The sequence below is a fragment of the Ictidomys tridecemlineatus genome, chromosome X (genome assembly GCF_052094955.1).
Source record: "Ictidomys tridecemlineatus isolate mIctTri1 chromosome X, mIctTri1.hap1, whole genome shotgun sequence".
Classification (NCBI taxonomy): domain Eukaryota; kingdom Metazoa; phylum Chordata; class Mammalia; order Rodentia; family Sciuridae; genus Ictidomys; species Ictidomys tridecemlineatus.
Genome location: NC_135493.1, coordinates 65,369,807 through 65,395,601, shown reverse-complemented (window position 1 = coordinate 65,395,601; position 25,795 = coordinate 65,369,807). Strand labels below are relative to the sequence as shown.

General features: G+C 36.5%; 2 pseudogenes; one reads left to right on the top strand and one right to left on the bottom strand.

Annotated features, from left to right (window-relative positions):
- Positions 1-5,969: 5,969 nt before the first annotated feature.
- LOC101955207 (cytochrome c oxidase subunit 4 isoform 1, mitochondrial pseudogene) lies at positions 5,970-6,563 on the top strand (annotated as a pseudogene).
- Positions 6,564-9,548: 2,985 nt separating this feature from the next.
- Positions 9,549-10,138, bottom strand: LOC101965351 (adenylate kinase isoenzyme 6-like; annotated as a pseudogene).
- Positions 10,139-25,795: the final 15,657 nt, after the last annotated feature.

The following is a 25,795-nucleotide window of genomic DNA, read 5'->3' as shown; positions in this document are numbered from 1 at the left end:
CACATAATGAGAGCCTTGGGATTCCAGTGGCTTTAGAAGGATGTATGATTCAAGAAAGCATGTTCATTCTGTTCTGTATTTTCCCCTACATTTTATTTTTCATCTTTTCACAATTGCTGAAACCATAATAATTAAGTGAAAAGTGTAGCCTTCCAATTTTTAAATTTAACAACAAAAAAAAGAACAAGATGGCAGACTATAGAGAAGCTGTATTTCTTGTCATTTGGTGACCTGGGATTCAAGCAGCAGGAATACACTTCTGGAAGTGGGTAAAAGAGACATTTCACTAAAATTCAATATTAGATATTCAGAATGCCTTAGAGATATATAATTTTGGGGGGCATACCAAACAAGGGAAATGGACAAAATTAGAGCTAAGCTGCTTCCAGGAGCAGTGGGATTAAGAGAAAATGATGGGAAAAGATGAGAAATACTATGGACAGATTTAACATGGAAAATCCTGAGATTGGAGGATCATCCTTCCTAGGCAAATCCTGAGGCTGTTCAGCACAATAAACTGTTACACAATAGATGCCCCTTGTTTCCCAGTTGTCTACAGAGAGCTGAGGTAGGAGCAATCTTGAGGCCCATTACACTGTGGTGGCACCAACAGGAGTTAGCAACTTGGATCCAGAAGATTGGGGCTGACTCTGATACACAGTTCTGGCAGATATCAGCTGCATGACCTAGACTGTACCTAGAAAATCCATAGAAAATCTGTCACAGAAATTATTTTACCCAGGGGAATACCTCTCCCCACTTTAAGTCCAGTGGCTTAAAGGACAAACTGCAGCAGGTGACAAATTTGAATGGGCAGGTGTGACCGTGGTCAGGGGCTGAGCCTAGGAGTCTAGAAAGGGCAGTATCTGTAAGCAACAGAATGGTGAAGGATTGTGTCCCCTGTGCCTGGGGATACTCCTGGGGTACATTCTTCCAGCATAGATCAGCAATTGCTGGGCTCTAGAGGTGCTCAATAAAACACTATGCCACACAATAAATCACCTGGGTCCTCACTAGATCTAAACCCCACCCTCAGAATCTTCAAATACAGGAACTTATATCTCAGAACCCAGTAGCAACTTCATTCTGGGAGTGGAACTGACAGCCCTTCCCATTCTGCCCCAAATAATACTGCCAAGAAGTCAAGATGGAATTTTTTTGAACTCCAACTGGCATCTTGGTGAACAACACACACACAAAAACAGCCCACAGCCCCTACTACTGTGCTCTATACATACCTCAAGAAGAAATGTAAAGAAAGAAAATTGGGCCCAGATGCCACAACCAGCATGGCTAAACTCATGGAACTGGCAAAGGGCAATGGGGGGTTAAAGACTCACACATGCAATATGAAGATAAAGCTGGGATCAGGTGGAGTGCTGCTCTCTCTGATGTAAAAGTAGATCTTACACCAGCAATCTTTACTTATATATGACTCATTATCAGGTTAAGGACCATGCAAGCATTATTCTTTGTATTCAGGAAAGTTGTAGAACTAGAAACATCTATGCAGCTTTTCCATAGTTGCAGTGAGCAATCTTAGGAGTTTTATGTATAGCTCAAGAGATCCATTGTTTCAGGTTCCTGTTAAGTGGGCAGACTCAGGAGTAGCAGAGCTGGTGAAACATTGGGGCTGTCCAGCATACGAATTCCTGTATACTGGGGAGCTGTGAGCCTGAGAACAAGGTCAAGACTGATAATACTCGTGTATAAATCCTCCTCAGGCAGGGTGCCACCATAGCAGCTAGGCATCCTGTGCCCTTGCACAGAAACTCTCCCAGGCACCAGGCACACCACAGCCATGAGGTCATCAGAGACCCCCAATCTAGTCACTGTTCTTCCATTTCCTGTCACTGCTATCCACACTCAGACAGCAAAAATATATTCACTGATTATTTTTGCCACCACAATGGAAATAATTCCTTAATTTTTCTTAAAGATTCTAATGTGTGTGTGTGTGTGTGTGTGTGTGTGTGTGTGTGTGTGTGTGTTTATATGTTGGAAAATTCATGAACCTTTGTCCTTTATACATATACATATTTGTTTCTGTTTTCTCATTTCTAGCATGTTTTGAAAGTAGTTATTTTTCCTTACTCTGTCTTTTTAGGATAAGAGTATTTGATAAGTATATTTTGGTTTTGTTTGGTATTTTTTCACTATTCTGTTTCCCTTGTTTCTCTTTCTTTTCTTTTGATAACAGCAAAATTCTATTATTCTCTTGTTCACTCTTTTTAAAAATTTTTGCTTCTATTTTTCTCCTCTCACCTCATAACTAACACAACATATATCTCTGTATTTTTTTTCTTTTCACCTTTTAAAATTGCCAGCTCTTTTCTACCCATCTCTCTCTTCTTTTTTCATCTTAATTAATTCTGCTTTTAAAATTTTTATCATTAATAGGTTTATATAATGCCAGCCCCACCACCAATTTTAAAGCAATTATTTTTTTAAAGAGAGAGAGAGAGAGAGAGAGAGAGAGAGAGAGAGAGAGAGAGAGGAGAAAGAGAAAATTTTTTAATATTTATTTATTTATTAGTTTTCGGCAGACACAACATCTTTATTTGTATGTGGTGCTGAGGATTGATCCTAGGCCGCACGCATGCCAGGCAAGCGTGCTACCGCTTGAGCCACATCCCCAGCCCTTAAAACAATTATTAAGTGACAGAAGTCATATATATAACACCTAATGTTTGATTTTATGCCAGATACAATACATAATTACTTACTGTTTTACTGATGGAAATTGCTGATCTTACTATTTTTATTCATTGTGCCTATTAAAATTGTAGATGTTGCAGTAGGAAACAAGTATTTAGATTAATGCTATATAGGGGAGACAAATAGTAGCAACAACCTGTATAATAATATATAGCATTAATCTAAATACTTGCATACAGGGACACAATAAGTTCATAGGTTTATTTAAGTGTATGATCCACTTCAAGTTCACCTGTATCTAGATCCATGTTTTGAATACAGATGTCCAGTTGCTTAAGCACCATTTGTTGTAAAGTGTCTTCTTTCTACATTCAATTTTCTTTAATCCTTTGCCAAAGATGAGTTGACTATATTTGTGTGCATCTATTTCTGTACTCTCTATTCTGTTTCACTGATGTATTTGTTTATTCTTTGCCAAATACTACAGTGTCTTCATTACTGTAGCTTTATATTGCCTTGACATCAGGTCATGTTAGTCCTTCAATTTTGTTCTTCTTCAGTATTGTGTTGGCTACTCTGGGTCTTTTGCCACTCTAAACAAACTTTAGAATAAGTTTGTCAATGTATATTAAAACATTATGCTTGGGGGGAAAAGTGGAAAAGAGAAGTTGAGCTCAATTCCTAATAAAACAAGTAAAAATGAGAGTTTCTAACCAAGGACCTGGGTCCCAAGGACCCCAGAATGTTATGGATGGGAAATTACTAAAAGAAAAACATCAGAAGTTGAATGAATAAAAACTGTGGTATATATACACAATGGAATATTATTGAGCCTTAAAGAAAAATGAAAATATGGTATTTGCATTATGGATGGAGTTGGAGAATATCACGCTAAATGAAATAAGCCAATCCCACCTCCCCCTAAAAAACACTCTGCTGCTTCAGATCCATTCAGATATATGGTTACACACACAAACATTATAAAAAAAACAAGGCAACACACCATCCCAAACAACCCAGAAAGTTACAGCATCAGACCCCATTGACACTGCAGTGAATGAAATGTCAGAGAGGGAATTAAGAAAGTTCATAATCAAACTGGTCTATGAAATTTAAAAAAAGATGTTGTATGGATTGAAATCAAAGAGAAAAGAGTGAAATCAAAGAGAAAAGATAAAAAGTGAAAGATAACTTCAATAAAGTGATAGATATTCTGAAAAAGAATGAAACAAATCCTAAAAATGAAGGAATCAGAGGCTGTGGCTGTGGCTTAGTGGAAGCATACTTGCCTGGCATGTGTGATGAAGTGGGTTCGCTTCTTAGCATCACATATAAATAAAATAAAGGTCTATCAACAATTAAAAAATACTTTAATAAAAGAAGGAATCACTTAACCAAAATAAAAATTTAATAGAAAGCATCACCAATAGACTAGACCACTTGGGAGATAATAGTTTCTGGCAAATAAGATAATATATATAATCTTGAAAATAAAGTTGATCATGGAGAAAAGATGTTAAGAGGCAATGGTCAGAATTTTCATGAAATTTAGAATAATGTTGAAAGTCCAAATCTGAGATTCATCAGGATAGATGAAGGCTCAGAAATATAAATTAAAGAAATAGAAAAATCAAATATAGGAGGCATAGAAAACTAAATACACAAAGTTCCAACAGAATCACTCCAAGGCATATTATTTTGAAAATGCCTATCATACAGAATAAGGATTGAATTTTAAACTCTGCTAGAGAAAAATGATTAGTGACAGAAGTAAACAAATCTGGATCTCAATTGATTTTTTAACCCAGACACTAAAAGCTAGGAGGTCTTGGAAAAATATATACCAGGTTCTGAAAGAAAATGGATCCAACCAAGGACATTATACCCAAGTAAAATTCAGAATTGCAGATGAAGTAAAACCTTCCATGATAAACAAAAATTAAAATAATTCACAACAAGAAAGCTGGCATGCACTACAAAACATATTCGATAGAATATTTTATGAAAAAGAAATGTAGAATACAAATGAAAACCAGTAGAGGAAGGAACTACAATAGAATAGCCAGTCAAAAGAGAATTTAACTCAAACTTAAAATAAACTAAAAATAAAGTGACCAGAAATAAGTATCACCTCTCAATAATAACATTGAATATAAAAGGTCTAAATTCATCAACCAAAAGGCATAGGCTGGTAGATTGGATTAAAAAACAAGACCCAAGAATATGCTGTCTTCAAGAGACTCATCTCATAGGCAAACTCATAAACAGACTGAAAGTAAAAAGATGGGGGGGGACATCATTCACATAGATCTCATAAACAAGCAGAGGTGTCTAATTTCATATCAGATAAAGTTGACTTGAAGCCATAGTTAATCAGAATAGATGAAGTAGATCTTTTCATACTGCTTAAGGGTACACAATGACAATAAACAATAATCATAAATATTAATTCCTCAAACAATGCAATACTCACATCCATTAAACAGACCCTTCTCAACATCAAGAATCAAATAGGGCTGGGGTGGTGGCTCAGTGGTAGAGTGCTTGCCTAGCATGAGTAAGGCACTGGGTTTGATCCTCAGCATCACATATAAATTAACAGATAAAACAATGGCATTCTGTCCATCTACAAGTACAAAAAATTTTTGGAAAAAAAAATAAAGAATCAAATAGACCACAACACAATAATACTGGGTGACTTTAACATGTCTCTGTCATCACTAGATAGATCTTTCAAACAAAAACTAAATAAAGAATCTACAAGCGGCCCACGTGAGTGCCTGGCGGTTGGCCCTGGGTTGGCAGCTGGCCTGCCCATGGGGTCTTGGGCCCGAGGGCCTGTGGGCCTCCGCCGGCAGCTGGCACCCGCGTGGGACAGCGGGCAGACTGGGGCCCGGTGACATTGAAGCCAGTCAGCCGGGCTCCAGGCGCAGGGTCCCTCAGGCAGCGGCCTCCAGGCGGCCTCAGAGCCCTAGGCTGGGCCATATCCGCCCCTCCACAGACACCGGTGCATGCCGGCCTCAGGCTCTGACCTCAGCGCACCGCTGCGAGGCGCAGGCCCTGGGGAGGCTTGCCGCTGCGCTGTGACCTAGGCCGCTTCCTTCTCCGCGTCCCAGCGACCGTGTCACGCGGGGGCCTCCAGCGCTTGGCCTGCCGCGATTGGCCTCCCCGCCAGGCTCCCACTAGCTGCGGGCTGGGTCCTGACGTCACGCCGGTTTCTTTGCCCTGGGAAGAAGTATTTTCAAGGGCTTCGCGAGCTTTCCCTGCAGGACAAGCGCAGGTGCAATGTGGATGCGACAGAGAGGTGTAGAATGTTGATTACCAGGGTCTTTAGCCTAATCAGCAAGCGAGCCATTTCCACCTCTATGTGTGCGCGAGCACATGAGCGTGGTGAAGAGTGATGACTTTGTTTTCCCCAGGTGTGTGTACCGGCGCGACTACCCATTCCTGACGTGGCCCATGTCAGGCAGCTGTCCTCCAGCCAGAAGGCCCTGAAGGAGAAGGAGAACGCCTCCTGGAGCAACCTGACCAGGGATGAGAAAGTTGAGTTGTATCCTATTCAGTTCAATGAGAGCTTTGCTGAGATGAACAGGGTCACCAACAAGTGGAAGACTGGGGTGGGCGCAGCCCTGTTCTTCATTGGCTTCACGGCCCTTGTTCTGATCTGGGAGAAGCACTATGTGTTCGGCCCCATCCCGCACATCTTTGATGAAGAGTGGGTGGGCATGCGGACCAAGAGGATACTGGACATGAAGGTCAGCCCCATCCAGGGCTCCTCCGACAAGTGGGACTATGACAAGAATGAAAGAAGTGAGAGCTCGCTGCTCACATGCTGGTCACTTCATATAGCTCTGCATCTTTACTGGAAACCCATTATGTCAAACAGAAGCAGTGCTAATAAATGAGGAGGGTAAAAAATACAATCTACAATCTAGACTGAACACACATATATAGAAAATTTCTTTTTAAAATTAATTTATTTTAATTAGGTACATATGACAGGAGAATGCATTTTGATTCATTGTACACAACTGCAGCACAACTTTTCATTTCTCTGGTTGTACATGATGTAGTGTCACACCCTATGTGTAGTCTTACATGTATCTATGGTAATGATGTCCATCTCATTTCACCATCTTCATATATAGAAAATTTCCTCAATCAATGACTGAACACACTTTCCTCTCATCAGCACATGGAACATTTTATAAAGCAGACCATATTTTATGTCATCAAGCAATACAAAAATAGAAATAATACCCTGAATTATATCAAATTATCATGGAACAAATTTAGAAATTAATGATGTGATAAAAAATAGAAACAACTCCAATACCTGGATACTAATTAATTCACTATTGAATGGTGAATGGATAGCAGAACAAATCAGGAGTGAAATAAAAAAAAAAGAGGTAAGTGGGAAGAGTGATACAACATATCAAAATCTGTGGGATACTATGAAGGCAGTTCTATGGGAAAAGTTCTTAGTGTTGATCTCACACATTAGAGAATAAAAAGGTACCAAATTTATAATCTAACATTCCATATTATGATCCTAGAACAAGAACAATGAATCAACACCGAAATCAGTTGATGACTGGAAATAATTAAAATAAGAGCCAAAGTCAATAAAATTGAAATGGAAAAATTTTTTTAAAAATCAATGAAACAAAAAGCTGGTTCTTTAAAAAAATACACAAAATTGTATATTTTTGGTTAGCCAAGCTAACCAAAATAAAGAGACAAATTTTAATTATTAGAATTCATGACAAAAATAAAATATCACCACAGACACTACAGAAATAGAGATGATAATCAGAAACTATTTCAAAACTTTATACTTCAGTAAGCTAGAAAATCTTAAAGACAGTGACAAATTCTGAGAGACATATGACCTGCCCAAATTAAACCAGTTTGATACAGAAAATTTAAAGAGTGAATTTCAAGTAATGAAACTTAAGAAGCCACCAAAAGCCTACCAACAAAGAAAAGCCCAGAATCAAATGGATTTTCAGCTCAATTCTACCAAACCTCTAAAGAACTAATACAAACCTTCCCAAAATTATTCTGTGAAATAGAAAAACAAGAGAAGTCTTCCAAACTCATTCAATGAACCTAGTATCACCCTGATATCAAAACCAGACAAAAATCACATTAAGGAAAGAAAACTTCAGACCAATTTCCTTGATGAACATAAATGCAAATATTCTTAATAAAATACTAGCAAATCACATATAAAAACACATTTAAAAGATAGTGCACCATGATCAAGGGTATTATTCTAGGGATGGAAGGATGTTTCAACATATGAAAATTAATAAATGTAACTCATCACATAAATAGACTTAAAGACAAAAATCACATGATTATCCCAATAGATGCCCCCCAAAAAAATATTTGACAAAATAGATCATCTATTCACGTGTAAAATACTAGACAAACTAGGTCTGTAAGAAACATGCCTCAACATTGTAAAAGCTATATATGACAAACCCAGAACCAACATTGTTTTAAATGGAGAAAACTTGAAATCACTCCCTCTAAAAACAGGAATAAGACAAGAATTTTCACTTTCACCACTTTTATTCAACATGGTCCTTGAAACGTGAACCAGAGCAATCAGGCCAGAAGAGGAAATTAATGGGAAACAAATAGGAAAAGAAGTCAAACTATCTCCGTTTTCCAATGACATATTTTCTATTTTGAAGACCCAAAATGCTCCAGTAGAAAACTTTTTGAACTCATAGATGAATTCAGCAAAGTAGGATACAAAATTAACATCCATTAATTAACTGCATTCTTATTCTCCAATAAAGAATCAGCTGAAAGAGAAATTATGAAAACCATCCCATTCACAATAGCCTCAGAAAAATAAAATACTTGGAAATCAATTTTTAAAAAGTCAAAGTATCTCTACAATAGAAACTACAGAACACTACAGAAAAATAATTAAAGAAGAATATATAAGATTGAAAGATTCCCATGCTTTGGATAGGCAGAAGTAATGTTGTCAAAAATGGCCATGCTACCAAAATTGCTATACAGATTCAATGAAATTCCCAAAAAAAGTCCAATGACATTGTTCTTAGAAATAAGAAAAAGAGTCATAATATTAATTTGGAAAAATAGGAGGCTCAAAATAGCCAAAGAAATATTTATTGAGAAAAATGAAGCAGGAGTCATCAAAATACCAGGCCTTAAATTAGAGTACAGACCTATAGTAACACAAGAACATGGTACTGGCATGAAAACAGACATGAAGACCAATGGAAAAGAATAGACTACCCAGAGACAGACTGACATATATACGGTTATTTCATACTAGATAAATGTGTCAAAAATATATGTTGGAGAAAATGTATCCTCTTCAACAAATGGTGCTGGGAAAACTGGAAGTCTATATGTAATAGAATGAAATGTAACCCTCATCACTCAAACTGCACAATATTACATTTTGAGTTGATCAAAGAACTAGGAATTAGACCAGAAAAACTTCTCCTGCCAGAAGAAAATGTATGCCCAACACTCCAACATGTCAGCTCAGGAACTGAGTTTTTTTTCCTGATGCTTTATTTTTTATTTTAATAAATCATCTACATTTTCTTCTATAATAAGCATAAAGAATATCAACCCCTTTGGTCATATTTATTATTTAGTAACTAAAGCATTAAATGACAATTTTTACTTTTAATATTATATTCCTTATATTTGACATTGTTTAGCTTTTATATGGAGAAAAAGAGACCCAGGCACAAACCTTTAAATTATGCACCTGCTAGGCTTGTAACATGATTTTAATAATATCATTTAATAATAATTTTAATAATATATGGACAATTTCTATGAAGTGGGCAGAAAGGTATCAATAACAGTGATTGTAAAGTGACCAGTCAAGTGTTATGATCTTTAACCCATTTCAGGATCTGATTTATATTATCTTTTAGATCTTCTGGTTTATTGCTGGACAGTTGATGCACAATTTCTTCTTTTTAGATGCTATGGCTTCTTCGTAAAGAACTTTAAAAATCTCACACTGCATGATACCTTTTAATTTCTTCTCACCATAACCCCTTGTTTCAAGTCTTTTGTACAAGACACTGTTATCTGTTCTCAACACAAAAACTACGTGAAACCAGCGTTCAGGGAAAAAATCACAACCATGGTAATCAACAATAGTTCCACCTTCTCTTATTTGGTTTTTTAACTCAACAACTACTCTCTCTTCATCTAAAATGGGACAATCATACTCTTCATTGTAGCCATTATATAACTGCCCTTCTTGAGCTAAATCACCCACATTAAAGTATTTCAGTCCTGATCTTGATGCAAGTTCTTCGCCTTGTATAGTTTTTCCAACCCCTGGAGTACCCGGTCTGGAACACTTGCAGTCCAGAGCACAGGCCAAGCTTGCCTTCACAGCCGCCCAAACCTTTCCAGGCTCTGCCCGCTAGCCAGTGAGCAGAATGTTAGGTAACAACATAGTCTTCCACAAGACCATACAAGGGCTGAGGCTCACACGCTCAGCGCAATATGGAGAGCAGCCGGAAGGGGGAGGAACTGAGTTTTTTAACAGAACCCCTAAAGTGCAAGAATTTTAAAAACTCAGTAAATGGGATGGTATCAAACAAAAATCTTCTAGCTTCTTCACAGTAAAGGAAACAATCAAGAGTGTGAAAAAGAGCTTACAGAATAGGAGAGAATCATTGCCACCTGCACCTCAGGACATTAATTTCCAGGCTGTACAAAGAACTCAAACACTTAACACACACACACACACACACACACACACACACACACACACACCCCAAATAAGCCTATTAGTAAATGGCAAAGGAACCGAACAGACACTTTTCAAAAGAAAAAAAATAGAAATGGTCAACAGAGATATGAAATAATGTTGAATAACTCTAGTAATTAGGTAAATGCAAATTAAAACTACACTGAGATTTTAACTCACTCCAGTCAGAAAGGTAATTTTCAAAATTAATAATTATAATAAATATTGGCAAGAATATGAGGAAAAAGGTACACTTATACTTAGTCGGTAGAACTGCAAATTGGTGCAACCACTCTGGAAAGCAGTATGAATACTCCTCAAAAATCTAGAAATGGAACCACCATTTTACCCAGCATCCCACTCCTTGGCACATATCCAAAGGATTTGAAATCTCCATATTAGACTGACACATCTGCACCAATATTTCTAGCAGCTCAATACACAATAGCTAAGCTATGGAGCCAACTTAGTGTCCTTCAACAGGTGAATGGAAAAAAATGTGATACATATACACAATGGACTATTACACATCTATAAAGATGGGTGAATTTATGATATTCATCAGTAAGTGTATGTATGTGGAAACTATCTTGCTAAGTGAAAATAAAAAGCCAAAAATGTCAAATTTTTTTCTGTTATGTTAAACTAACCCACAATAACAGGAGATAGGGAAGACTAGCATTTGAGTAGATTAAACAAAGTGGAATGAAGGGAAAAGAAGGGGGATAGGAAAAGGAAAGACTGTGTTATGAATCTGACATAATATCCCTATGTATTTATGATGAATAGACCAAAATCTCACCATTATGTATATCCATAAGAATGTAGTCCTAATTATTCTATACTTGTATAATTATATCAAAGTGGATTCTATGATTGTGTATAACTGAAAAAAAACTAAAAATAAAAAGAATGAGCTATCCAAAAGTTTAGTTAAGTAAATAATCCCATTAAATACTTAGTAATAAACCTAACCAAGGAAGTGAAAGGTTTATATACTGGGAGTACAAATATTGATGAAATAAATTTGTCATGAACAAATGGTAGGACTACAGTATTTATTTTATTTTTATTGCAATATCTGTACTCCCAAATAGATCTGTAAATTCAATGCTTTTCTTCATTAAATTCCCAGTAAATTTTCTTTAGAGAAATACAAAAAATAATCCTAATAAACACATAAAACTATATATGACCCAGAATATTCTAAATGTTCTTGAGAAAGAACAAAGCTAGTGTCCTCACACTTTCAGATTACAAAATCTTACAAAAGTACAGTAATTAAAATAGTATGGTGCTGGCATAAATGCACACATGTACACAAATGGAAGAGATCAATGACCCTAGAAATAAACTTACACATGTACAATCAACCAACTTTTAACAAAGGTACAAAGAATATTTAATAGAGAAAGGAGAGTCTCTTCCAAAATAGTGTTCATAGAATAAGGATATCCACATTCAAACAAGTAAAACTGGATCCCAACCTTACACTAAAGTCACTAATGCCTTACACTAAAGTCAACTCAAAATGGATTAAAGATTTAAACATAAAACTTAAAATTATAAAACTCATAAAAAACAACATGGAGAAAACTTCCTTGATATTTGCATTGGCATTGATTTCTTGATATGACACCAGAAGCAAAAACAAGAAAAGCAAAAATAGGTAAGCAGGACTAAATTATCTTTTTTTAAAAAATATTCTGCACAGGGGTTGGGGTTGTGGCTCAATGGTAGAGTACCTGCCTTGCATGTGTGAGGCACTGGGTTTGATCCTCAGTACCACATAAAAGTAAATAATAAAATAAAGGTATTGTGTTCATCTACAACTAAAAATAGCAAAGGATACTGTTGAGAGCCACAGCCGAAGGGGCCCCAGCAAATTTCCAGCTGATTGGCTCATAGCAGCACCAGCAAAATTCCAGCTGATTGGCTCACTGTGGCCCCAGCAAACTTCCAGCTGCCAGCTGATTGGCTCCTCTGTGGTGATGCTCATTGGGCTGTTTCCCCGCCCTTTTAGACCACAGAGCGGCTCTTTGGGGGACTCTTTTGGCTCCACCCATGCAACCCAGCCAATCAGCCTCAAGAGCAGGAGGAGTGGGGTGTTGAGAGGCTCTTGGGAAGCCGGTGGTGGCAGCTGGGCTCTGAGGGAATTCCTGAAGAGTTCATGTGGTGCGGCGTGTGTGTTCTAAAAATAAAGTTCATTTCTGCTTGACAAGTGGCTCATGAATTGTGCTCAGCCAGACTGTAGCATTTGGTGGTCCATATGGGGAATGACTGAGAGTAAGTGATAAGGTAAACTGCTCACCCCTGAGGGCAGGGCAAGAGGATGTGTAGCCATTTTAAGATTCTTCTTTCATTTTGTTTCACTTTTGTTTTAAGTTGCCTGTCCCTGGAGATGGGTGATATGGAAGAAAAACCGCTCACATCTGAGGAAAACCTATTTGCGTCTAAGGAACAGATAGGAAGAAAGGACAGATGGACATATCAGGAGGATAGAAAGGCTATTATAATGATTTTTTTGTTGTTGCACTTTTGTTTCATTCTGTTTCAGTTTTGTTTGGCGTTATCTTGTTGAGTTGTATTATAGTTATAGTAGAAATATGGGATCAGAAATCAGTAAAAAACAAACCAAAGGAGTGTTAAGTAAATTGTTAGAGGAAGGAGGCATCTCAGTAAAATCAAGAGCAGTCAGGGCGTACATTGATACAATACAAAAATGCAGCCCATGGCTTTTTAAGGAGGAGTTATTAAATATATCACAATGGAACCATCATGGTGAAGATTTAAAAAGAATAGAAAAGAAAAGCCCAGGAACTCTGCCAGTTGGCACATTGCCATTGTGGACGTTTGTATCTTGTTTGCTTAGTCTAAAGACTTCAGTTCAGACAATGGTAGAGAAAGGAGAAGACATATTGATTCAAGTAAAAGAGAAGGTCTCTCAAGTTAGTCAAACAGAGGAAAAGGTTCAAGTAAAAGAGAAGGTCTCTCAAGTTAGTCAGATAGAGGAAAAACAATCAAGTAAAAGAGAATGTCTCTCGAGCCAGTCAGACAGAAGAAGAAAGTTTAGAGCAGAAAAAGCCATCAGGGGAAAAGTTACAACAGGAGACTGCTACTAACACCTTTCTATCACCAGAGGGATCTCAAATATTAGCATGCCCTGTATTTGAGCAGGCAGGAGGGCAGCAAATTCACCATGTTTTAGATTTCAAAACAGTGAAGCAGCTAAAAGAGGCTGTAACAACCTATGGTCCTCAAGCACCCTTCACTGTAAGCATGGTTGAATCCATTACCAACTTGAACATGATGCTAGCAGATTGGGCTAGTATGTGTAAAGCTATGCTAAATGGAGGACCATACCTGTTATGGAAGGTTGCCAATGAGGAATTTTGCAAGGAGACGGCTAGGCAAAATGCATCAGCTGGTTATCCTCAGAGAAATCTAGATATGTTGTTAGGAAAGGGACCTTATGAGGATCAGCAGCAACAAATTGCATATGATCCTGCCATATACTTACAAATTGCTGTAGATGCAGTTAGAGCATGGAAGACTTTACAAGGACATGGAGGTTTACAAGGTCAATTATCTAAGGTAATACAAGGAACTAATGAACCTTACACTGAATTTATAGATAGGCTTATTCAAACAGCTACCAGAGTTTTTGGGAATACAGAAGAAGCAATGCCATTAATAAAACAACTGGCTTATGAGCAAGCAAATCGTTGGTGCAGAGAGGTCATTAGACCATGGAAACATGAAGATTTAAACACATATATTAAATTATGTAGAGACATTAATGAACAAGGGCAAGTCGTGGCAGCTGCAGTAAAACAGGCTTTAGATGCCAGGCCAAGAACATGCTACAATTGTGAACAAACAGGACATTTTAAAAGGAATTGCCTCATAAGAAGAGGGTTTAACAAAACTAGGTATCAAAGGGGTAGAATACCGGGTATTTGCCCCCGATGCCATAGAGGGGAAACATTGGGCTAATGAATGCCATTCTCAAACCACCATAGAGGGTACTCTGTTATCAAAAAACGGACAAGGACCAGGTGTTTACCCATGATATCATGGAGAAAGGCATCAGGCTCCATTGCCAAAAAACGGACAGGGGGGCCCAATGCTCCGGGGCCCAGACCACAAATATACGGGGCACTGGAGGAACCCAGCAACACCATCAGGGTAGTGCCCAGGACACATTATCCATTAGATCCCTCACTAGACAAACCAGAGGAAGTGCAGGATTGGACATCTGCACCTCCACCATAACAGTACTAACTCCAGAAATAGTAGTTCAAATCATTCCCACAGGGGTGAAAGGACTTCTTCCCAAAGGAACAGTAGGCTTATTATTGGGATGCAGTTCTTCTACTCTAAAAGGAATTATGATAAGTCCTGGGGTAATTGATCCTGATTATGAAGGTGAAATAAAAATTATAGCCAGTTCTCCAAAGGGTATATCAGTATTTCACCAGGAGATAGAATAGCACAGTTATTAATAATACCCAGCCTACATGATAAATTTTCCAGTCATACTGTAGAAAGAGGTTTGAGGGGATTAGGCTCCACAAGTGTAGATTGGGCTATGCTTTCTTTAAATTTAGATTCTCGCCCCATGCTAAAACTAAATATTCAAGGACATGAATTTAATGGGCTACTGGATACAGGTGCAGACCTTAGCATCATCTCTCATCAAGAATGGCCAAAACATTATCCATTACAACAAGCCACTCAAACACTTCAAGGCCTAGGAGAGGCAACTAATCCCCATAGAAGTGCAATGGTATTAGATTGGAAGGATCCTGAAGGATGTGAAGGAACTATACAGCCATATGTATTGGATCATCTTCCTATAAATTTATGGGGATGAGATGTCCTAAATCAATTAGGACTAACATTAACAAATAACATTAATTCAAATGTGTCCACTATTATGGATAGACAAGGTTTTAGGAAAGGAAAATGTTTAGGAGAACAAGAACAAGGTATAACAGCACCAATACAAATAGATCAAGGAACAGACAGACATGGATTGGGTTTTCAGGAGGGGTCACTGAAATAAAAATTACATGGAAATCGGAAAGGCCAGTATGGGTTCCTCAGTGGCCCCTGACTAAAGAAAAGTTACAAGCAGCCCATGACCTGGTCAAACAACAATTAGCGGAAGGACATATACAACCTTCTGTATCTCCCCATAATTCTCCCATTTTTGTCATCAAAAAGAAATCTGGTAAATGGAGATTATTGCAAGATTTAAGAGCCATTAATAATGAAATGGTTATTATGGGACCTGCTCAATCGGGAATTCCTCAATTGTCTGCTTTGCCAAAAGCCTGGTATGTTTTAGTTATAGATATTAAAGATTGTGGAATTTTTTTCAATTCCAATTCATCCTGAGGATAGTCCACGTTTTGCATTTTCTATCCCTGCACTGAATCATGAAGGTCCTGATCAGAGATATGAATGGAAAGTACTCCCTCAAGGGATGGCTAACAGCCCAACTATGTGTCAAATTTATGTTAACAAAGTAATCTAGCCACTTAGAAATCAAAATCCTGAACTACAAATATTTCACTATATGGATGATGTATTATTAGCACACAAAGCTAAAAACACATTGCTAGAATGTTATGCCACACTTACAAACTTATTAAAAAATTATAATCTAGAGATAGCAATAGATAAAGTACAATTAAATTTTCCAATTAATTATTTAGGAGTTCTATTATCCTCAACCATGGTCCGTCCACCAAAAATTCAAATACGAGTAGATCAACTCAAATCACTTAACGACTTTCAAAAGTTATTAGGAGACATAAATTGGATAAGGCCTTATATAGGTATTCCAACAGGAGAATTGGGACCTTTATTTGATATCCTAAAAGGTCCATCAGATCCAAATTCACACCGAATGTTAATGCCTGAAGCAAGAAAGGGGGATAGCTGGGTCAAATGGTGGTTCCATTCCCAGTTTCCCAAGGAATCTCCATACTGCTTTCCATATTGGCTGCACCAATTTGAAGTCCCACCAGCAATTTATGAGTGTACCTTTTTGTACTCACCCTAGCCAACACTTATTGTTGTTTGTCTTTATAATAGCTGCCATTCTGACGGGAGATAGATAGATTTCATCTATCTTAGAATGGTTTAGATTTGCATTTCTCTAATTGCTAGTGATGATGAACATTTTTTTGTATCGTCTTCTTAGAAGTGTCTGTTCAGGTCCTTGGCACATTTATTAGATTTTTTTGGTGCTTATCTTTTTTTAGTTCTTTATATACCCTAGAGATTAGTGCTCTCTCTGACGTGTGAGGGGTAAAATTTTCTCCCAAGATGATGGCTCTCTGTTCACATCACAGATCATCTCTTTTGCTGAGAAGAAACTTTTTAGTTAAAGTCCACCTCATTTATTGATTTTTGATTTTAATTCTTGCACTATAGGAGTCTTATTAAGGAAGTTGGGGCCTAATCCCACATGATGGAGATTAGAGTCTACTTTTTCTTCTATTAGACACAGGGTCTCTGGTTGTATTCCTAAATTGTTGATCCACTTTGAGTTGAGTTTTGTGCATGGTGAGAGACAGGAGTTTAATTTCATTTTATTGAATATGGATTTACAGTTTTCCCAGCACCATTTGTTGAAGAGGCTATCTTTTCTCCAATCCATTTTCTAATATATTTTTTTTTGTCTAATATAAGATAATTGTAGTTTTGTGGGTTAGTCTCTGTGTCCTCTATTCTGTACCATTGGTCTACCAGTATTTTTTTGTGACAATACCATGCTGTTTTTGTTACTATTGCTCTGTAGTATAGTTTAAGGTCTGGTATAGTGATGCAAACTGCTTCATTCTTCCTGCTAAGGATTGCTTTAGGGTCTCTTATTTTTCCAGATGAATTTCATGATTGCTTTTTCTAATTCTATGAGCAATGCCACTGGGATTTTTATCAGAATTGCATTAAATCTGTTCAGTGCTTTTGGAAGTATGGTCATTTTTATAATATTAATTTTGCATATTCAAGAGCAAGGTATATCTTTCCATCTTCTAAGGTCTTCTTTGACTTCTTTATTAGGGTTCTGTAATTTTTAGTATATAGATCTTTCACCTCTTTCAATAATTTGATTTCCACATATTTTGTTTCAGGCTTTTGAAAATGGGGTAGGTTTCCCTCTTTCCCTTTTTTGAGGATTTGTCACTGATATACAGAAATGCCTTTGATTTATGGGTGTTTATTTTATATCCTGCTACTTTGATGAATTCATTTACTAGTTTTAGAAATTTTCTGGTGGAACTTTTAGGGTTTTCCAGGTATAGAATTATATCATCAGCAAATAGTGCCAATTTGAGTTCTTTTCCTATGTGTATTCCTTTAATTTCTTTCGTCTAATTGCTCTGGCCAGTGTTTCAAAAACTATGTTACATAGAAGTAGTGAAAGAGGGTATCCCTGTCTTCAGTTTTTAGAGGAAATCCCTTCAATTTTCTTCATTTAAAATGATGTTTTCCTGGGCTTAGCATAGATAGCCTTTATGATGTTATGTTCCTGTTATCCATAGTTTTTCTAGTGTTTTAAAATAAAGCGGTGCTATATTTTGTCAAATGCTTTTTCTGCATCTATTGAGATAATCATATGATTGTTATCTTTAAGTCTATTGATGTGATGAATTACATTTGTTAATTTCCATATGTTGAAACAACCTTGCATCCCTGGGATGAATCCCATTTGATGGAGGTGCACAATCTTTTTTATTTATTTCATTATACAATTTGCCAAACTTTTATTGAGAATTTTTGCATCTATGTTCATTAGATATTGGTATGAAGTTTTCTTTTCTTTTTTTTTTTTAAATGCGTCTTTGCCTGGTTTTGGAATCAGAGTGATATTGGCCTCGTAGAATGGATTTGGAAGTACTGCCTCTTTTTCTGTTTCCTGAAATAAATTGAAGAGTATTGGTATTAGTTTTTCTTTAAAGGTCTTGAAAACTTGGCTGTGTATCCATCCTGTCCTGGGCTTTTCTTGGTTGGTAGACTTTTGATGGCGTCTGGTATTTCATCACTTGAAATTGATATGTTTAAATTGTGAATATCATCCTGTTTCAATTTATGCAAATTATATGACTCTAGAAATTTGTCAATGCCTTCAATATTTTCTATTTTATTGGAGTACAAGTTTTCAAAATAATTTCTAATTATCTTCTGTATTTCTATAGTTTCTGTTTTGATATTTCCTTTTTCATCATGTGTGTTAGTGATTTGAGTTTTCTATCTCCTCTTCATTAGCATGGCTAAGCGTCTGTATAGTTTATTTATTTTTTCAAAGAACCAACTTTTTGTTCTGTCAATTTTTTCAATTGTTTCTTTTGTTTCAATTACATTGATTTCAGCTCTGATTTTTATTATTTTCTGTCTTCATCTGTTTTTGGTGCTGATTTGTTCTTCTTTTTCTAGGGCTTTTAGATGTAATGTTAAGTCATTTACTTGTTGAATTTTTCTTCTTTTAAGGAATGAACTTCATGCAATGAACTTTCCTCTTGGAACTTCTTTCATAGTGTCCCAGAGATTTCGATATGTTTTATCTGTGTTCTCATTCACCTCTAAATTTTTTTTTAAAGAGAGAGTGAGAGAGGGGAGAGAGAGAGAGAGAGAGAATTTTTAATATTTATTTTTTAGTTCTCGGCGGACACAACATCTTTGTTGGTATGTGGTGCTGAGGATCGAACCCGGGCCGCATGCATGCCAGGCGAGCGCGCTACCGCTTGAGCCACATCCCCAGCCCCACCTCTAAAAATTTTTAATCTCCTCCTTGATGTCTTCTGTAACCCATTGTTCATTCAGTAGCATATTATTTAGTCTCCAGATATTATAGTGCATTTTATTTCTTATTTTATCATTGATTTCTAATTTCATTCCATTATGATCTGATAGAATTTAGGGTAGGATCTCTACTCTTTTATATTTGCTAAAAGTTGCTTTGTGGCATATTATATGGTCTATTTTAGAGAACAATCCATGTGTTGCTGAGAAGAAAGTGTATCCACTTGATGCAGGTTCAAATATTCTGTATATGTCAGTTAAGTCTAAGTTATTGATTGTTATTGATTTCTATAGTTTCTTTGTTCAGCTTTTGTTTGGAAGATCTATCTAGTGATGAAAGAGGAGTGCTAAAGTCACCCAAAATTATTGTGTTGTGGTTTATTTGAATCTTGAACTTAAGAAGAGTTTGTTTGATGAATGTAGATGCTCCATTGTTTGGGGCATATATATTTATAATTGTTAAGTCTTGTTGGTGTATTGTTCCCTTGAGCAGTATGTATTGTCATTCTTTATCCTTTTTGATGAATTTAGTTTAAAGTCTGCTTTATTTGATATGAGTATGGAAACCCCTTCTGGCTTCTGCAGTCCATGTGAGTAGTATGATTTTTCCCAAGTTTTCACCTTCAGTTTGTGGATGTATTTTTCTATGAGATGAGTCTCTTGGAGGCAGCATATTGTTGTGTCTTTTTTTTTAAGTCCAATCTGCCAGTCTATGTCTTTTGATTGGTGAGTTTAGGCCATTAACATTCAGGGTTATTATTGAGACATTATTTGTATTCCCATCCATATTTGTTTATTTTTGGTATCTAATGTGACTTGGTTTCTCCTCTGATTAGATTTTCCTTTAGTGTAATCCTTCCCTCTGCTGATTTGCATCATTGATTTTCATTTCCTCTTCTTAGAATATTTAGCTGAGGATGTTTTATAATGTAGAATTTTTATTGTAAGTTCTTTTAACTTTTGTTTATCATGGAAGGTTTTTATTTCATCATCAAATCTAAAGCTTAGTTTTGCTGGATATAAGATTCTTGTATATGTTGTTCCACAATCTCCTGGCTTTGAGGGTCTGGGTTGAAAACTCTGGTGAGATACGTATTGATCTCCCCCTATATGTGATCTGATTCCTCTCTCTTGAGGCTATTAAGATTCTATCCTTATTCTGTTTGCTAGGAATTTTCATTATAATGTGCCTTGCTGTACATTTGGTGTCCTGTATGCCTCTTGTATTTGGTTGTACAATTTGTTTTTCATGTTTGGGAATTTTTCTGATATTATCTCATTGAAGAGATTGTGCATTCCTTTGGTTTGAAACTCTGTGCCTTCCTCTATCCCAATAACTCTTAGATTTGGTCTTTTAATGTTCTGTTTCTTAAATGTTCTGTTCATGGTTTCTTACTATCTTCACTGTGTGATCAACTTTAATTTCCAGGTTGTGTACTTTTATCTTCATTATCTGATGTTATTTCTTCCAAGTGATCTAGTCTGTTAGTTATGGTTTATATTGAGTTTTTTATTTGATTTATTGTATCCTTCATGTCAAAGATTTCTAACTGTTTTTTTTTTCAGGGTCTCTATCTCTCTCTTGAAGTAATCTTTTGCACCTGTATTTGCTCTCTTATCTCATTGTTGGAATGGTCGATTTTTTTCTGTATTTGCTCATTTAGGTCATTCTTTAATTCACAGATCATTTTAATCATGAACCTTCTGTACTCCTTCTCTGACATTTCATCAACATCGTTGTTCGTGTGTTCTGTTATTACAGTAACCTGGTTTGTTTGGGGAACATTCCTCCCTTGTTTTTTATGTTGTCTATGTGTCTTATTTTTTTGCAGTGTGGATCTGAGGCATTACAGTTTCTTCCCTATATTCTTGTAGTACCCATGCAGATTGTCTGTACCTCACCTTGATGTTGGGCTTCTAGACCCTGCTGGTGTCCCTCAATGAATGCTACTGCATCCTGGGTCTGGGTCCTGCACAAGTTTTTGTGGGTAGATCTGGGCCACTAGGCTTGACCTTCCTTGGTGGTCTGCTGGTGGGAAGAGGTTGTTCTTCACCAGAGGCTAGGCTGTGTTGGGTATCTGCCCTGCTGGGGGAGGGATGGACCAAGCCTGCTGTGCACCTGGGGCACACACAGACCGGTGTGGGTGTGTTTGGACCTCAGGGCTTGCCCTCCTACAGTAATCTGCTGGTCAGAAGAGGTGTGGGTGCGTTTGGACCACAGGGCTTGATCTCCTAAGGTAGTCTGCTGGTCTGTAGTCTGCTGGTCAGAAGAGGTGGTCCACAGCCTAGGCCCTTGTGGGGGTCTGCCCCATTGGATGAGGGGTGGATGGAGCCTGCTGTGCCCCTAGGACCTACACAGGCTTGTGTCTATTTCCATCTTCTAAAGTGTACTTCAATTTTTTTTTATTTCTTACATACATAACAAGAGTGGAATGCATTGCAATCATAATTATCCATTCACAGCACAATTTTTGTATCTCTGTATATAAAGTATATTTATGCCAAATTATGTCATTTTACATGAGCTCTCTTTTTATTATTTTTTTGCATTACAATTCTTAATATACCTTTATTCCACAATTTATTATATCTCAGTTTGTATATAAGGTATGTTGACACCAAATTCACATCTTCATACATGTATTTTGTATAATTATGAGGGTCTCCTTCCACCATCCATGCTATTTCCCTTCTTCTACCCTTTCCCTTCCACCCCTATTCCCTTTCTAGAGGTAATCTTCCTCCCATGCTCTCCCTCCCTACCCCATTTTGAATCACCCCCCTTATATCAGAGAAGACCTTTTGCATTTGTGTTTTTTGAGGGATTGGCTAACTTCACTTAGCATAATCTGCTCTAATGCCATCCATTTCCCTGCAAATTCCATGATCTAATTCTTTTATAGTGCTGAGTAATATTCCATTGTGTATAAATGCCACATTTTTTTATCCATTCATATACTGAAGGACATCTAGATTGACTCCACAGTTTAGCTATTGTGAATTGTGTGGCTATAAGCATTGATGTGGCTGTGTCCCTGTAGTATGCTGTTTTTAGGGCCTTTGGGTATAGTCAGAGAAGAGGAATAGCTGGGTCAAATGGTAGTTCCATTCCCAGCTCTCCAAGGAATCTCCATACTGCTTTCCAAATTGGCTGCACTAGTTTGCAGTCCCACCAGCAGTGTATGAGTGTACCCTTTTCCCCACATCCTCACCAGCACTTTTTGTTGTTTGACTTCATAATACCTGCCATTCTTACTGGAGTGAGATGATATCTCAGAGTAGTTTTGATTTGCATTTCTCTGATTGCTAGAGATGATGAGCATTTTTTCATATATTTGTTGATTGATTGTATATCCTCTCCTGAGAAGTGCCTGTTCAGGTCCTTGGCCCTTTTATTTGATTCTTAATATTGGTAAGGGTTTACGTTTTGTATGTATATGCACAATTTGGGGGTCATAAATATTTACATTCATGATGCCCTTTTTTGTAGCAAGGATTTAACTCAAGGGCACTCAATCACTGAGCCACATTCCAGGTCCCCTTTTTAAATTTCTTTTTTATTATGAATTGGGGTATCACAAAGTTGCTGAGACTGGTGTTCAACTTGCAATACTCCTGCTTCAGCCTCCCAAGAGACTGGTATTACAGGCATGGATCACAACTATAGCTTACACACATTATAACTTTGTGTGTGGGGGGGGATTCCTTTAAGCAGAATGAAGCAACCCTCTTTTTCTTTTCTCATTTCTCTTTGCTTGAAGTCAACTTTATCTGAGATATGAATAGCTACACTTGCTTCTTTATAAGTACCATTTAAATGGTATGTATTTTACCATCCTTTCATTATCTGAATGTGGATATCACATTCCTTGCTTTTGAGTTTCTTGAACACAGCATATTGTTAGATCTTGTTTTTGTAATCCAATCTGCAAACATATATATTTTCATTGAGGAGTTTAGACTATTTACATTCAATGTTATTATAGATATGAGTTTTACTTGCTGCCACTTTGATTTATTTCTATTTAAATCTGACGTAATTCTCATTTAATGACTAGTTTCCAGTGTAATTTCTCTCTATGCTTGTTTTCAAAATATTTTATTGAGTATGTTTTGTAGTGCAGGCTTTCTGGATATGAATTATTCCAGCTTCTTTTTTTCACGGAAAGGTTTTATTTCATCTTCAATTCTGAAGCTTGACTTTGCTGGGCATAGTATTCTTGGTTTACATTTATTTTATTTCAAAATTGGGTATATATTATTCCAAGTCTGCCTGGTTTTTAGGATCTGGCTTGAGAAATCAGATGAAATTCAGATTGGTTTACCACTAAATGTGCCACTAAGTATTTTTTTCTGTTGCAACATGAAAAGATTAGTCTTATTCTTTTTTTTTTGGCTATTCTATTTCTCTTATTTTTCCAGATAAATTTTATGATTACTTTTTCTATTTCTATGAGTGATGTCATTGGCATTTTGATTGGAATTGCATTAAATCTATATAACACTTTTAATAGTATGTTCATATTGGTAATATAAATTCCACCTATCCAAGAACATGGAGATCTTTCCATCTTCTAAGATATTCTTTAATTTCTTTCTTAAGTGTCTTATTCTGTATGTTAGGCATTTTCTTCATATTGTCTCTTGGCGTAGATTTCTTTTGATTTGATTTTTTATATTTAGAATCCTATATGCCTCTTGTATTTGAATTGTTATTACATTCTAAAGGTTTGGAAACATTTCTGAGATTATTTCTTTGAAAATTCTGTGTATCCCGTTAGCTTTCCCTTCAGAGCCTTCATCTTTTCTAACAATTCTTAAATTTTCCTGCTTCATTACATATTTCTTGAATATTCTGTTCTTGGTCTCTTAACAACTTTTCATTGTGGTTTGATTATATACTTTGTCTTCAAGGCCTGACTATCTATCTTCAAAGTGGCCTAATATATTGGTGATACTTTCCATTGAGTTTTTAATTTGGTTCATTTCATCTTTTATTTCTACTATTTATTTTTTTCAGAACCTGTATATCTTATTGACATGATCTTTCTTTTTGTATTTTTAAAATTTCACTACATATGTCTTCTTTTAGCTCATAGATCATTTTAATTGTGAACTTTCTAAATTATTTCTCTGATATTTCTTCTACTGTCATGTCCATGGCATCAGTTAGGGGTGTTTGGAGTGATTTTTCCCTTGATTTTTCCTATTGTTTGTATATCTACCGAGAAATATGGATAGTTATCAGTTTTTCCTTTAAGTAAGGGATTGTTTTGTGAGTTCTTTCTTGTGATGGCCTTGGGTTGGGTGAGTATCCAGATAGTGATACTTTAAGTCAACATTGACTTCTACTGATCCCAATATGAGTGCCATTTTGAGAGATTCCACAGAATATTTACTATAATTCTAGATATTTACTATAATCATTTCAAAGCTAAACCTTGTACTTTTAAACTTTATGACATATAAAAAAATGTTGATATTTTTCACAACAGTTTCACAGATCCAGCTATAAACTTTTATTAAAACTCTGGAATAATCCAAATACAGTTATTAAATTTACTAAAATTGGTATAACTTTAAATAGGGGCTAAAATGGGTGATGAATAAAGATTGAGAAATAAGAGGTAGAAAGTAGGAATAGATGGACAGTGGGTATTTCAGGTATTAGCAGATAACATAAATGCATGAATATGGAGTAAAAGGAGCCAGTGTATGTGGGTGTATGTAGAGTGCTCACCTAGCACATGCAAGGCACTGGGTTCCATCCTCAGCACCATATATAAATAAATAAATAAAATAAGGGTATAAAAATATTGTTTTTAAAAAGAGGAGCAAGTATAAACTAGAGCTAGTAAAACAATGACAGGGTGATTGATTCCAATTAATGTTTTAAACCATTATATATATATATGTCAAATGGAATAAATGTTCAATGTCAGTTATGTCAGTTATTAGGATAATCACTATTATTCAAGTTAAAGGGTTATTTATATGATGAAAATTAATGTTAGAATTATTTATATGAAACTATTCCAAGGTGAAGAAAATTTTTGAGTCATGGTTTGGATCTCATTGGGGTTTGGACACTTAGCAGATGTCCATCATTATTTGGCTGTGTATCTCTCCAGAGTTGTAGGGGTACAGGGGTCAATTCCCTAGTTGTTATGGACCTCCCACCATCTGATTTGTTCTGGTTTGTCATCTCAGTGCCCTGCAGCTGACTGCTCAAAGGGTGCAATGTTGTGGCTTTGTTGATTCTATTTTATGCAGGAATTCAGAATGCAGGCTCTGGTGTTTCCCCTGTGATTGCTTTAGCTCACTATGGATCTGCTCTTTTCTACAGAATTCTTTACATGGTGGTGCAGATCCTGGAGGCTGTTTGTGAACACAGGATCTCTGGATGTAGATTTTCTGTGGATGTTCTGAGTGTAGAAGGTAACATGCTACCTTCCATGTTACTGCAGTAAAGGGACTCAGGCTGTTTACCTGGGTTCTTGTTTCTGGTGCCCCATGTTGTGAAGGATGGGCATTGATTTCCTC